Source organism: Brienomyrus brachyistius, unplaced genomic scaffold, assembly GCF_023856365.1.
Source record: "Brienomyrus brachyistius isolate T26 unplaced genomic scaffold, BBRACH_0.4 scaffold38, whole genome shotgun sequence".
NCBI classification, from domain to species: Eukaryota; Metazoa; Chordata; class Actinopteri; order Osteoglossiformes; family Mormyridae; genus Brienomyrus; species Brienomyrus brachyistius.
The window spans coordinates 310197-321654 of record NW_026042313.1 but is presented as its reverse complement, the minus strand read 5'-3'; the positions used below and the strand labels follow the sequence as shown (position 1 = coordinate 321654).

Genomic DNA, 11458 nt, shown 5'->3' with positions numbered 1-11458 from the left:
GGACATTAGATCTCCTCCATCACACAACTGATCCAACTGGTTAAACCTCTTTTCTCCCCATGTCTTAAACCCTGTATCTAATTTAGATGGTAGAAAAATCAACATTCTGTGCAATTTTCATTGATCTTGATATTGATGAAGGGCGTCCCAGCCTCTCTCTCACTTTTCAGAGTGTTTCCTATCCAAATGTTATTGATTTTATTTACTTTCTGTGTATCTTGATTAAAAATAATTGCTATGTCCAGCGGCAGATTTGGGCAGATACTCTGTTCCATTCCCACCCACTGAGCCTCCCTGTCCTGGGTTATCCATACCACTACTGATATAAGTTGGGCTGCCAAGTAATAATTTTTTTAATTAGGCAAGTCAGGACCCGCGTTCTCTTTTGGGTTTAACAGTCTTTTCAGTTCAATCCTGGGTCTTTTGTTTTGCCAGGTAAATTTGGATAACCATTTATTGAGCGTTTTGAATGTGGATATAGGGACCCCTATGGGCAGGGACTGGAACATAAAGAGAAGCCTAGGTGGTATGTTCATTCTAATGCTCTCCAATCTCCCCAATAAGGATAGAGGGAGGATTTTCCCATCTTTGGAGATAATTCTTTATTTCACATAGTAATTTACTATAAATAGTTTTGTATAAGTATGATATACCAAGGATCCCTAGGTATCTAAAGCCATAACTGTGGAATCGAAATTTTATATTTGCGAGCTTTAATGCAAAAGACATTCTCTGTAGTATAAGTGTGGGTAGGTTACTGTAAAATTTGGACGAATCTTAAACTTAAAGCAACAGTAAGGTGTAGCGATCAGGGAGTTCAGTATAGGACTAAACATGCAAGGGAAGAAGTAGATAATTAGTGAAACTTTTGACTGGGCTGGAAATCTGAGGAGTCATACGTAGATATATTGCACAGCAGATATTTTTGTCTGCTTTTCAGATGGTTGACGTGACAAATTTTCCGACGCGCGCTCTCTGTCCGCTGGTGGGAGTGTGCTCACCTGTCTGCATCGGGGCGGAAGTCCGCCATGCGCAATACAGAGAGCAGAGGAGAATTGTAAATGTGCGACCGTGTAGAGACAAAAATGACAAGCTTTTGTGTAAATAAGATAAATAGCATAAGGCTATTTAGTTTGTTTATTAAAAGGACAATGTATAGACTTGTTCTATAGGAAAAGTAACCTTAAGAACATAAGAAATTTACAAACGAGAGGAAGCCATCCGGCCCATCAAGCACTTTTGGGGAAAACTTACCTAACAGCTTAGAGTTGGTAAAATCTTATCTAGCTCTGATTTAAAGGAACCCAGGGTTTTAGCTTGCGCTACACTAGTAGGAAGACTATTCCATACTCTAACTACAAGCTGTGTAAAGAAGTGCTTCCTCAAATTCGTTTTAAAATGTTCTCCCGCTAAATTCCACTTGTGGCCACGAGTTCTAGTATGTCATGTCACTCGCCATCCAGACCTGTTAGAATCTTATATACCTGGATCATGCCCCCACTTAGTCTCCTTTCCTCGAGGCTGAACAGATTCAGCTCAACTAATCTGTCCTCATAAGACATTCCTCTAAAACCAGGTATCATTCTCGTAGCCCTACGTTGCACCTTTTCCAAGGCAGCAATGTCCTTCTTAAGGTATGGTGACCAAACCTACACACAATATTCTAGGTGGGGTCTTACCAAGGAATTATATAATCATAGCATCACTTCCTTTGACTTAAACTCCACACAGCTAGAGATGTAACCCAACATTCTATTTAACTTTTTTATTGCTTCCCCACACTGGCGAGAGTGGGACATGGAAGCATCAACATACACACTGAGATCTTTCTTATAATCAGCTACCTTTATTTCAGTGGAACCCATAAAATATCTGTACTTTATATTTCTGCTATATTTCTGGATGTGGCAGTGTGTGAGGAGATGGAGACTCTGATAAAGTATCATAAGGCTAATAAGAACACAGAAAGGTGTAACAAGAAAAGGAGTGAGCAACTGGAGGTTCTGAGGTTATGGCAAAGGGAGAGGCCTGGAGAAAAGAGCAGAAAGTGATGAGAGAGTGATGAGTGAGAATCAGGCAGGAGTCAAAGGTGAAACAGAGCAGGAGGAGTTACGACTTCCTCAGTATCACGGACTGTATCTGTTAGTAGAAGGGCCACCTCTGATATTTAAGGGCCACTTTCCAGTAATAGAGGGCAAGATAAAGTTCAGAGGGGAAGAAACAGAAGGATGAAGAAAGTTGTTTATATGGGTACAGGGAAGTGAGCGACCTGCGGCGGCAGACCGTGAAGGAAGGACTGCGAGGGAGTGATATAATAATAGAAGGCCAGGCATGTGGGTTTAAGAAAAAAGGGGGGGATATAAAGGTGGGGTGCGGAGCAAGTGGTAGGGCTGCAGAAGGGCTGATGCATCTGATGGACAGTCCTAACCCTCCATGTAGAGGATGGAGTCAGTTTCAGGAGAAGGAGATAGAAACGGATAGTGAGGAAGGAGTAGAGGAGGATAATGCAGATCATAGAACAGTGGGAAGAAGGAGGTGCTGTGAGACTCCCGATAGGGACACTCTGATGCTCCCCCTGGTGGTGAAAGGAGCACAGACACAGTATGTGTCATGGGCAGAACAGTCCTGGCAGACGGAGCTGGAAAATGGATGAAAGTATTTGAGGAGGAAACTATGGGACGGCTCTTGGTGATGGGGGACATAAAAGCGGTTCAGGCTTGTGTCCTGGGGGTAGACGGAATGGAGAGAATGCTGGCAGTGGTGACAGGGACTCCGTGACTGAGTGTGGCTGAAATGAAGGTGGAGCCCGTAAAGGAGGGGGAGAGCCCAGCTGCCTATCTGCAAGCCCAAGAAAAGCGGTGGAGCACTGAGGCAGAGCAGGACCTGCAGGATTCGCTGTTTAGAGGTCTGTACCGGAGGGCACTGCAGGACACGCTCCCAAAGCCAGTGAGAAGCAGGCTAAGGCAAGTGGTGGGGCTTATTACTATTCCTGAGGAGCAGCTGATCCACGCTATTGACTTGTACAGAGAGGAGGAGGACTCTGCTGAAGAGCATGAGAGGGAGCTGACGAAGAAATTGAGTTAGTCACCGCCAAAAAAACAAGGCCTCTAATTGGCCTCTGGTCCCTAATTAGAACAGAGTGAGTATATACAATGGATGGGGGTTTCCTCAGAGGGCACCCATTTACTCACAAATTTGATGATCCTAGAACACGGAGAGACTGGGGAACAGGCTGATTCAGCTGGTGTGCTGGAGCTGTGATCAGCCTGGACACACCTGTCCAACCTGCATGTTCCAGAATCTTGTTTAGTAGATGTTCAGATAGGGGCCAAAAATGTAAATATGTCTAAACTAACATCAGAGCATATCCCAGTGAATTTGTTAGGCAGAGATGCTTTGTGTCAGCTGCAGATAGACATAAAATGTACGAAGGGGGAGTAGAGGTACTCAGTGGACAGTTCACCCTTCTGCAACAAAGGTTGTTGTCCAGCAGGGATAGTATAGCTTATACGGATTAGAAGAAGTTATTGGAAAGGTTTGGGAAATCCTAGAACAGTGGAGACCATTTATACAGGAACAATATAGCAATGTGCTAAATTGGAAATAGGATAAATACAGTTGTTAGTTGCGATGGGAGATTTCAGTGATCCTGGAGTGAGGGATGAGTGGGATCGGCTGATAGATCCGCTGCCTTGCCGAGAGAAAGACGGGATGCGCATGACGGCAGACTGGATAATATTAGGCCCTGAGGGAGTAGCCATTCAGATACGGAGGATGGGAGTAGTGGGAGAATGGTACAACACACCAGAGGAGGAGCCCCCCTTAGCAGTGGCTTTTAATCAGCCCACGCTGGATCTGGGAGAAATGATGGGGCGAGCAAAGCAGGTGGTTTGGGTGCCGACAGAACATGGAGGAGTGCAGGCAGCAGCAGGAGAGAAGCTGGTAAGGAGTCAGTCGAGTGCAGAGAGTGTAGGAGATTTCAGAGGTTTGTGGTTGTGGAGCATGATAGGAGTGCAGTGTGAAGGGAAATAAAGGACAGAGGAATGTTGGCAGGAGATGGAAGTGCCTGAGGAGGTGTGGTTCCGCTTTGGAACCCCGCCCCTCCCATCTGTGGTCAACCTTCCCCTTCTCAGTCTCTTATTTCTGGCCAGACGCGAGATCTTCATGGTTTATGCAGCGTGCAAGCGTTTTTCCCCTCCTTGTGTTCCTGTCTTCCTGTGTACTGATCTCTGCTTCGCCTCCTTGGCTCCAAGTCATGCCTGGCGCGCTTACTGCCATCTACGATCAGCCGACCTGGATTACCGACAGCGTCTGCCGTTTCAGCCCTCTGACAGCCGACGCCGGACCCCCGGTTAGATAGGATGGATGGATGGCTTCGAGCTTGTATTTGAAATAGAAACATCGCAGCGGTTCTCAGGCAAGAGCTGGACATATTTATTTTTCAGCTTGTTTTTGGTAAAAGCAAGAAATATAAGCTTTGTGCGTCTGTACTCTGGTCTTACTCCCTGCACACATTGATTGCACGGAAGGACAGTCACTGCAGTCAGCTATTCTCACAGACTGACTTTCTCCTTTAAGTGCTGATACTGCAGAAGAAGATGGATCATTTGCTTGCTTAATAACCACAAGCACCCATATTGCAGAATGAATGAGACTGAAGTGGATGAAAGGCCACGTCATTCTGTCTGCAGTGAAAGAAATAATAGCAGGAGTTGGAATTGATTATGATTATGGAGAAAATGGCTGGCTATGGTGAGAAAGCTGTGGAAATTTGTACCAATTCACATCGGTGAGGGCATAAAGGGTTATTTCATTCAGTATGGGAAGAATTCACATATTTGTGCGAGGAAGGTAACAAAGGTTCACTAAAGTACACTATATTAACTTTGAATATCCTTAATTAAAATATTATGTACAGTATAACACTGCACCTTTTAACAGGCTGCATGTCTGGCAGTGAAGGTCACATTCAGTTTGCTGAATGTATTCTCTGTCTTAAATGGTCGGCCTATTTTTCCTTCTGCTGGATGATGTATCCAGTTTTCTAATAAACAAAGAGTATACTAAACAAGTTGATGTTCTGTGTGTCTGATACCTGTACCTGTTTGGCAAAGCAGTATATAGTTACTGCCTACACTTTTGGCTGTGCATGTGTGATTTTGATGGGAATATTATATTTTTATATCTGTGTAGACTTTTTCAGCAATAATTGAGTTTATCCTTCTGTACAGTATTTAAGGTTTTGGTAATTCATCATTTATTTGTATTTGTGCAGTGTGCAGTTACCAGGTTATAAATAAATAAACAAATAAATAAATGTGACATCAGAAGAGATGTACAATGACAGTAAAATGTGTGAAAGTACTGGAATGTGAAAAATGTGTGTGAGTCTCCACATGTATAAAGCGGCTGTATACCATAAGGAAAAGGAGCAATGGATGAATTACATAAAGTGCTTACTGTCCAAAACGACAATGAGTCATGTTTGGCGTAACATAAATATTCAGTGAGTTAACCCTTCGAACTCGACAAACGCAAAATGCGTTTTTCGCACCTATTAATCTGAAGCTCTTAACTTTGGATATGCATAATGCACAGACAAGAATCATATGTCTTTGGAATCAAGAGAACTATCAGCTAACTTCACCAAGTCACCATATGGATGCAAAATCAAAGATTTCTGCCTGGCACTAAGCATGTATTCCTCTGTCACGTCACCGGTGGGAAGTAGGACCCAAATGCAAGCTGTAGGGCAGAATCCCCTTCGTGGGGAGTTTTATTGACAGGCAGGTTTGGGCACAGAGACGCAAACAGACAAGGACACAACTGGAGAAGATAAGACTGGGCACTTTACCAGACTAAGGAATGGGAAAACACAAGGAAGCTGATAGTGACTGACAGAAGGGGAGGAAGGTTGACTAAATGGGCAAGACATGACAGTAAACGCCCCCCTCCCAATCCTGTGCCCTCCGGGTACAAGGGCATCATTAAGGGGACACACAGACCAGGGCAAAACCAAGGACAACAGGGGAGACTAACCCCCAGGACACAACTCATGACAGGCCAGGTAATCCAACAGGGATGCTGACTATGGACCAAAAGACAGACAGTGGGTGTCAGTGGGTAAGTGGGAACAAAGGACACAGTAGAAGGAGACAAAAGGGAGGGATTGGGCATCAAAAGGACCAAAGATGGCACAGGGACAGACAAGGCAGGACACAACCAGACAAGACAGGCAAGCAATGGAACCAGTGCAACAATAATATGGCCAGGAGAGGGGAACCTAAAGCGGGAAGCAAGAGTGACTGGAGTGGGGGCTGGAACAGTGAAATCAGGCTAAGAGGTGAAACCAGGGAGAGCCACGGGGAAGCAAGACTACAGACCAAAGACTGAGGTATTAGGAGGGGCAAGACACTAGGTAGCATGGGAGGTAAAGTGAACAGTTCAGGGCCTCTGATGGGCTCCGGGGTGCCGCAGAAGGGTCACGGCCAGGGGGGCCTTTGGAATCCTGTCTGGGTCTGTAGAAGCTCTACTCGTCTGCGGCAGCCGAGGGAAGAACAGCATCGGTAGACGGCGAGGGGTTGGCAGAGTCGGAGGGTGTCGAGGGGCAGGCAGGACAGGAACTGGACCAAACCAGGGACCCTGCAAAACAAAAACACAGGCCAGTACCAGCGCCATGAGGAGACCGGAGGTGGTTCCTTTTGGGAATCATTGAATGGGATAACCTGAAAGACCATCTTGGACCAAGCTTGGATCAGGAGGCAGGTCTGGGTAGCATAACCTCGTTTTTTCCTCCTGGACCTCAGCCCACGACTGGATTTCCGTTGACCCTGCCGTTGTCGCGGCGATAGCCTCCTCGGCTGGGGAAACTTTGGCCACGGGGCTGACACCACGGAGTGGGACTCAGGTCAAGACCTGGAGGCTCCCACTCCATGTCCTCCGGGGGAATGTCCTCCAGGTCAGCCCCCTCTGGGCTGGCATTGTCCGGAGAGTCTGATGCCAGGCTGGGGATGCCTTAATCCAGGCTGACTGTGCCTTAATCCATACTAAATGTAAATAAACATAATGAAATTTAAAAGAATAAAATGGTAATTAGAGGAAAATTTAACGTGTAAGTTTTAAAAAAAATGGGCTTTTCCTTTTATCCAGATGTCTGCAAGCGCTGTGACTGATGAATGGTGATGTATGAGATCCTGAGACTGGGCGACGCTTCCAAGGATGGGTGGCAGGTGGCATTTCCCAGGAATTACAGGCTGGAGATGCCTGAGGAGCTCTCCTGGAGGGAAGACAGAAAGAGAAGAAGGGAACAAGCAGAGGCTGTGGGGAGAAAAAGGCTGCAGAACCAGTTAAAGTTGTACAGGTGGATTGTACAAATGCCCTCAAGTCTTGGTCCATGAGGGTTCCTGTTTTTAATTTACAAAAAAACAATAAATTAATTTTAAATAAATCTTAAGGCTTCTCATTTACATCTTTCTAGTAGTTAAAACACATACAATCGAATAACTTGCCTGGTGATTTTGGAACTTCCGACTCCAAAGCAAAATAATACAGATTACAAGTACATGCATTATTCTACTTGGGGAAAAGGGATAAATTAAATAAAGGGTTAACTTTGGAATCTAAAACAAAAACAGCAATATCATATCAAGGGTCTTCAATACCTTTTTCCTGTGTCTGCTCCCTTTACATGTAGATACTGATATAAACACGTACCTTTAAAATATATTATGTTTAGTTTATAAGCTTATTTCATTACAACAAACAAGCACAATCCATAAGTGCACTAGGCCTAACACATGGTTCAGAAGCCTCCTACCCCACCTTACACCAGCCACATGGACACCATCTGTCCAACTGGGCAACTTCAGCGTCTTGTGCCTCCTGAAACGCCACCTCAGTTTCTTCTTCTTCCTCACATCCTTCTTCCTGAATGGTTTCCAGCCATGATCTGCCTCCTTGTGACACAATAGATCCCAAAGCATTCCCTCTACTTTTCTCTCCTTCTCCCTTAACCTCCTCCACATTCACTCCTACCTCACATCCATTCTCCTCACCTCCATTTACCATATGCATTACATTCATACCAGCCTCCGCCCCCTCCATCTCACCATTGGAGGCCCCTTTCTGATACCTCCACATTTTCCCAAGTAGCCCTTCCCAATCCCTCCTTATCCCCCCCAACCTGGACAGTGGGGGTGTCGCTCGTGAGCACTCCTCCACACCGACTCCCCAGTCGATCACCTCGTCACACAGGTTCCAGGCATCCCAGTACTGGGTGTTGATCCAGGCAACCGCTGTCTGAATTTGCTTTCTGAGGAGTAAATGATAGATAGCTAACCAGCTATTTACAGTGATAATTAAATGAATAAAGACCAGACAGATCTTCAACCATACACAAAATACAGTTGCTATAATTATTATAATCATGGGCATAAATTTTATTTAACAGTAGGGGGGGGACAATAGATATAAAATTTCTCATAAGCAATTTTTGAAGGGGACACAAATAATACAGTCTAATTGTACTTATGAAGATTTGTCCCCACAGTGAAAAACTTTATTTCTGTCATTATTATTGTAGCATGGAGACTGTGTCATTATGTTTATTTTCAAAGTTTTTCTCAGGTTCAATGACAAAGCAGATTTTTCTTCAAAACTATTTATTACATTTTTTGTTATGTTGTTTACGGTCAAGCCATCAACATACAATAAAATTTAAACATGACTATTATTGTGAAAGATATAAAATAAGTAATGTTTTGTATCAAAATCAACAATTAAATTATCGATTTACAGTAACTGTTCTATGCAAAAAAAAAAAACATCTGCAATTTAAAGCAAACTTACATTAATGAATAGACACTAAACAAAAGTACCAAATGTGTTTTTCCTGGTATAACTGGGCCCCACAAACTCTTGGCATATGTTGTTTATGTTAAAGTTGTCCAGCTCGTCTTTCTGCATATTGCAGACTAACAGACTGTGAAGTCTGTCTTGGCCCATAGTAGCCCTTAGCCACGTCTTTAGTCTGCGCAATGCACTGAAGCTCCTCTCAGCTTCACATGAGGACACTGGAACCACCAACAAAATTCTGACAAGGACCTCAATCTGGTCAAACAAGCCTGAAGGGCCAGTGCTTTGGACAGGATCTTAGTCCGTATTCAATAAGCCTTTAGGTGAAAGGAGGTGTAAGAATGAGGATCTTTCCCCTTTTTTAGCATGAGAAATATTAGCTTGGGCAAGAGGTTCAGGTTGTTGAACATGTCCAATAGGAGAGAGGACAACTGGGGCCATAACTTTTTATAGAACTCTGAAGGAAAGCCATCGGGTCTGGGACATTAACCACTTTGCGAAGCAGCCGCCATGGTGGTCAGTTCAGTTACAGTGAGAGTGATAGTGACATCTAAATCATTCACAGCCACACATTCCTATGAAGGAATGGCTAAATCCCTAAAGAAACTATTGAACTCTAGACAACAAGTGAGAGGAGAAAAACTTGAATGCATTATTCATTTCTAGAGGATTTGCTCGTAATAATGAGACCTTGTTTGCATCAGTAGTTCAGCAGTATGTTGAGACACTAGAAATTCAAACTCTGCTTGTATCGTTAGATGCTCCTTATAAACATCATCAGATGGGGAGAAACATATCAATTGTCAAGATCTGCTTCACGCTGTGTTAAATATGCCATCTTCTCCTTCCACAGCTCTCTATCATTGCTTACATATCAGATAATCTGCCCACTGGTATCAGTCTGCAAGGTTTCCAGCGATATGGAAACAAATACATCTGGAGATATATTTAAAGAAAGAAAATTGGCAATTTGTTGTGAAATAAAATCAACAAGGAAAGCAACTGAGTGTTGAACCGTCAAGGACACCATGTTCTAACAAAATTTTCGAGGAGACTGGAACATGATCTGAGAAAGCTATTTTATCATAGCTACTCAGATATTGAGCAAGAAGTCTTATCAACTAAGAAATAGTCAATTTGGGTAAACGTGTGATGAATCTCAGAGAAAAAAACTATACTCTTTTCGAGTGGGATTAAAAAATTGTGAAAACACCTGACACATTAAATTTGTTGGTAAAAGAATTGATCGTTTCGACAGATTTTGAAGGCAGAGCTAACTTGGGGGATGGATGATCCAATTTCGGATTAAAGCGACAATTTAAATCACTCCCCAAGATAAGGTGATATTTAGAGGTATCAGGTACCAGTGAGAACAGACGCTTAAAGAAAATATCATCACAATTAGGAGCACATGCGTTAACCAATAGTACAGGCGTAATGAACAATAAACTAGTAATTATGACAGATCTCCCATTTGGATCGGGAATCCACATCAGATATGCAAAGAACAAAGGGAATAGATGTATGCAACAATATTGTTACATCCCTTGCTCTACAGCAGAAAGATTGTAGAATGATAGATGTAATCTGTCCATCCACACCTGTCGTCTGATGGTTTAAAATGAGTTTCTTGAAAGAGCATCATACGAGACCTTCAGCGATAAAGGTATTGCAGTATTTCACTGTGTTTGATAGGATTATTAAGGCTGTTATAGTTAAAACTAAGCAATTTACAATAGTATCCCCCCACGCCTCCCTGGTGAGTCCCAGGTTAATCATTACTAAGGCGTACTCCTAACTGAAGTCTGCTATGAAAATTCGGGTTGAAGGCTGTGGCGCAATATGTTAGACTGACTGAAATAAAGCAGAGAAAACGTAATATAAAGAAGTAAGGAAAATAGAGGTTAAAATGCACGGTAATTTCTTGTCATATCGCCGCAAATGCACATAAAGTACGTACGAATTCACACTGTTACAACAACCGATTGCTGCACATATCGCTTTTGAAGGTGAATGCGTACTTGCTTACCAGTTATATCCATCCCTGCGTATATAGCTAACAGAATGTCAAACACCATTGCTGTGCTCTAGAAGTTGCAAAGTAACTTGCTTGCCTGCTAGTGGCACTCCAGTACATTTCTAAAAGCATGCTCAGGCAGTGCCATCTTGTGGTTTGTCATATGTGGAAGCCTCAACAAGCCAAAATCAGCTACTTTTTTTTCCAAAGTACAAAATTAATTTGTATCAGCTAAATGTATGAGTGTTTATAGCCACCGAGCTTACCTTATTGGAAGACAAAGCAGGACATTCACGTATCATGTAATTAATTTAAGAAAGCGGTATTTTGCCTCATTACGCGTGTATTTAAGCTGCAGTGTGGTGGAAGCTTATTACCTTTGAATAACATTCCTTTAAATATTATGCCTCGGCTCCATTTGCTTGAACAAAATAACGCTTCCTATTGTACTGAACATTCGCTATACAATTTGTTTTTATGAAACTTTCTTTAACATTTAAAAGAAAAGTAGAACTTTCTACATCTGAACTACATAGTACGTCTTCGACATTCCCCGGAAAAATTGACTCTACGCAAGAGTTATGACGT

General features: G+C 43.1%; 1 long non-coding RNA gene across 2 annotated transcripts; it reads right to left on the bottom strand.

Annotated features, from left to right (window-relative positions):
- Window positions 1–5746: 5746 nt before the first annotated feature.
- On the bottom strand, window positions 5747–11437 carry LOC125722354 (uncharacterized). Of its 2 annotated transcripts, none has more exons than XR_007386318.1 (2): window positions 11137–11437; window positions 5747–8311 (listed from the first exon to the last, which is right to left on the bottom strand). It is a non-coding gene; the product is annotated as an uncharacterized LOC125722354 (long non-coding RNA). The 2 variants fall into 2 exon arrangements; XR_007386317.1 differs by having other exon boundaries at window positions 11248–11437.
- Between the last annotated feature and the right edge of the window lie 21 nt (window positions 11438–11458).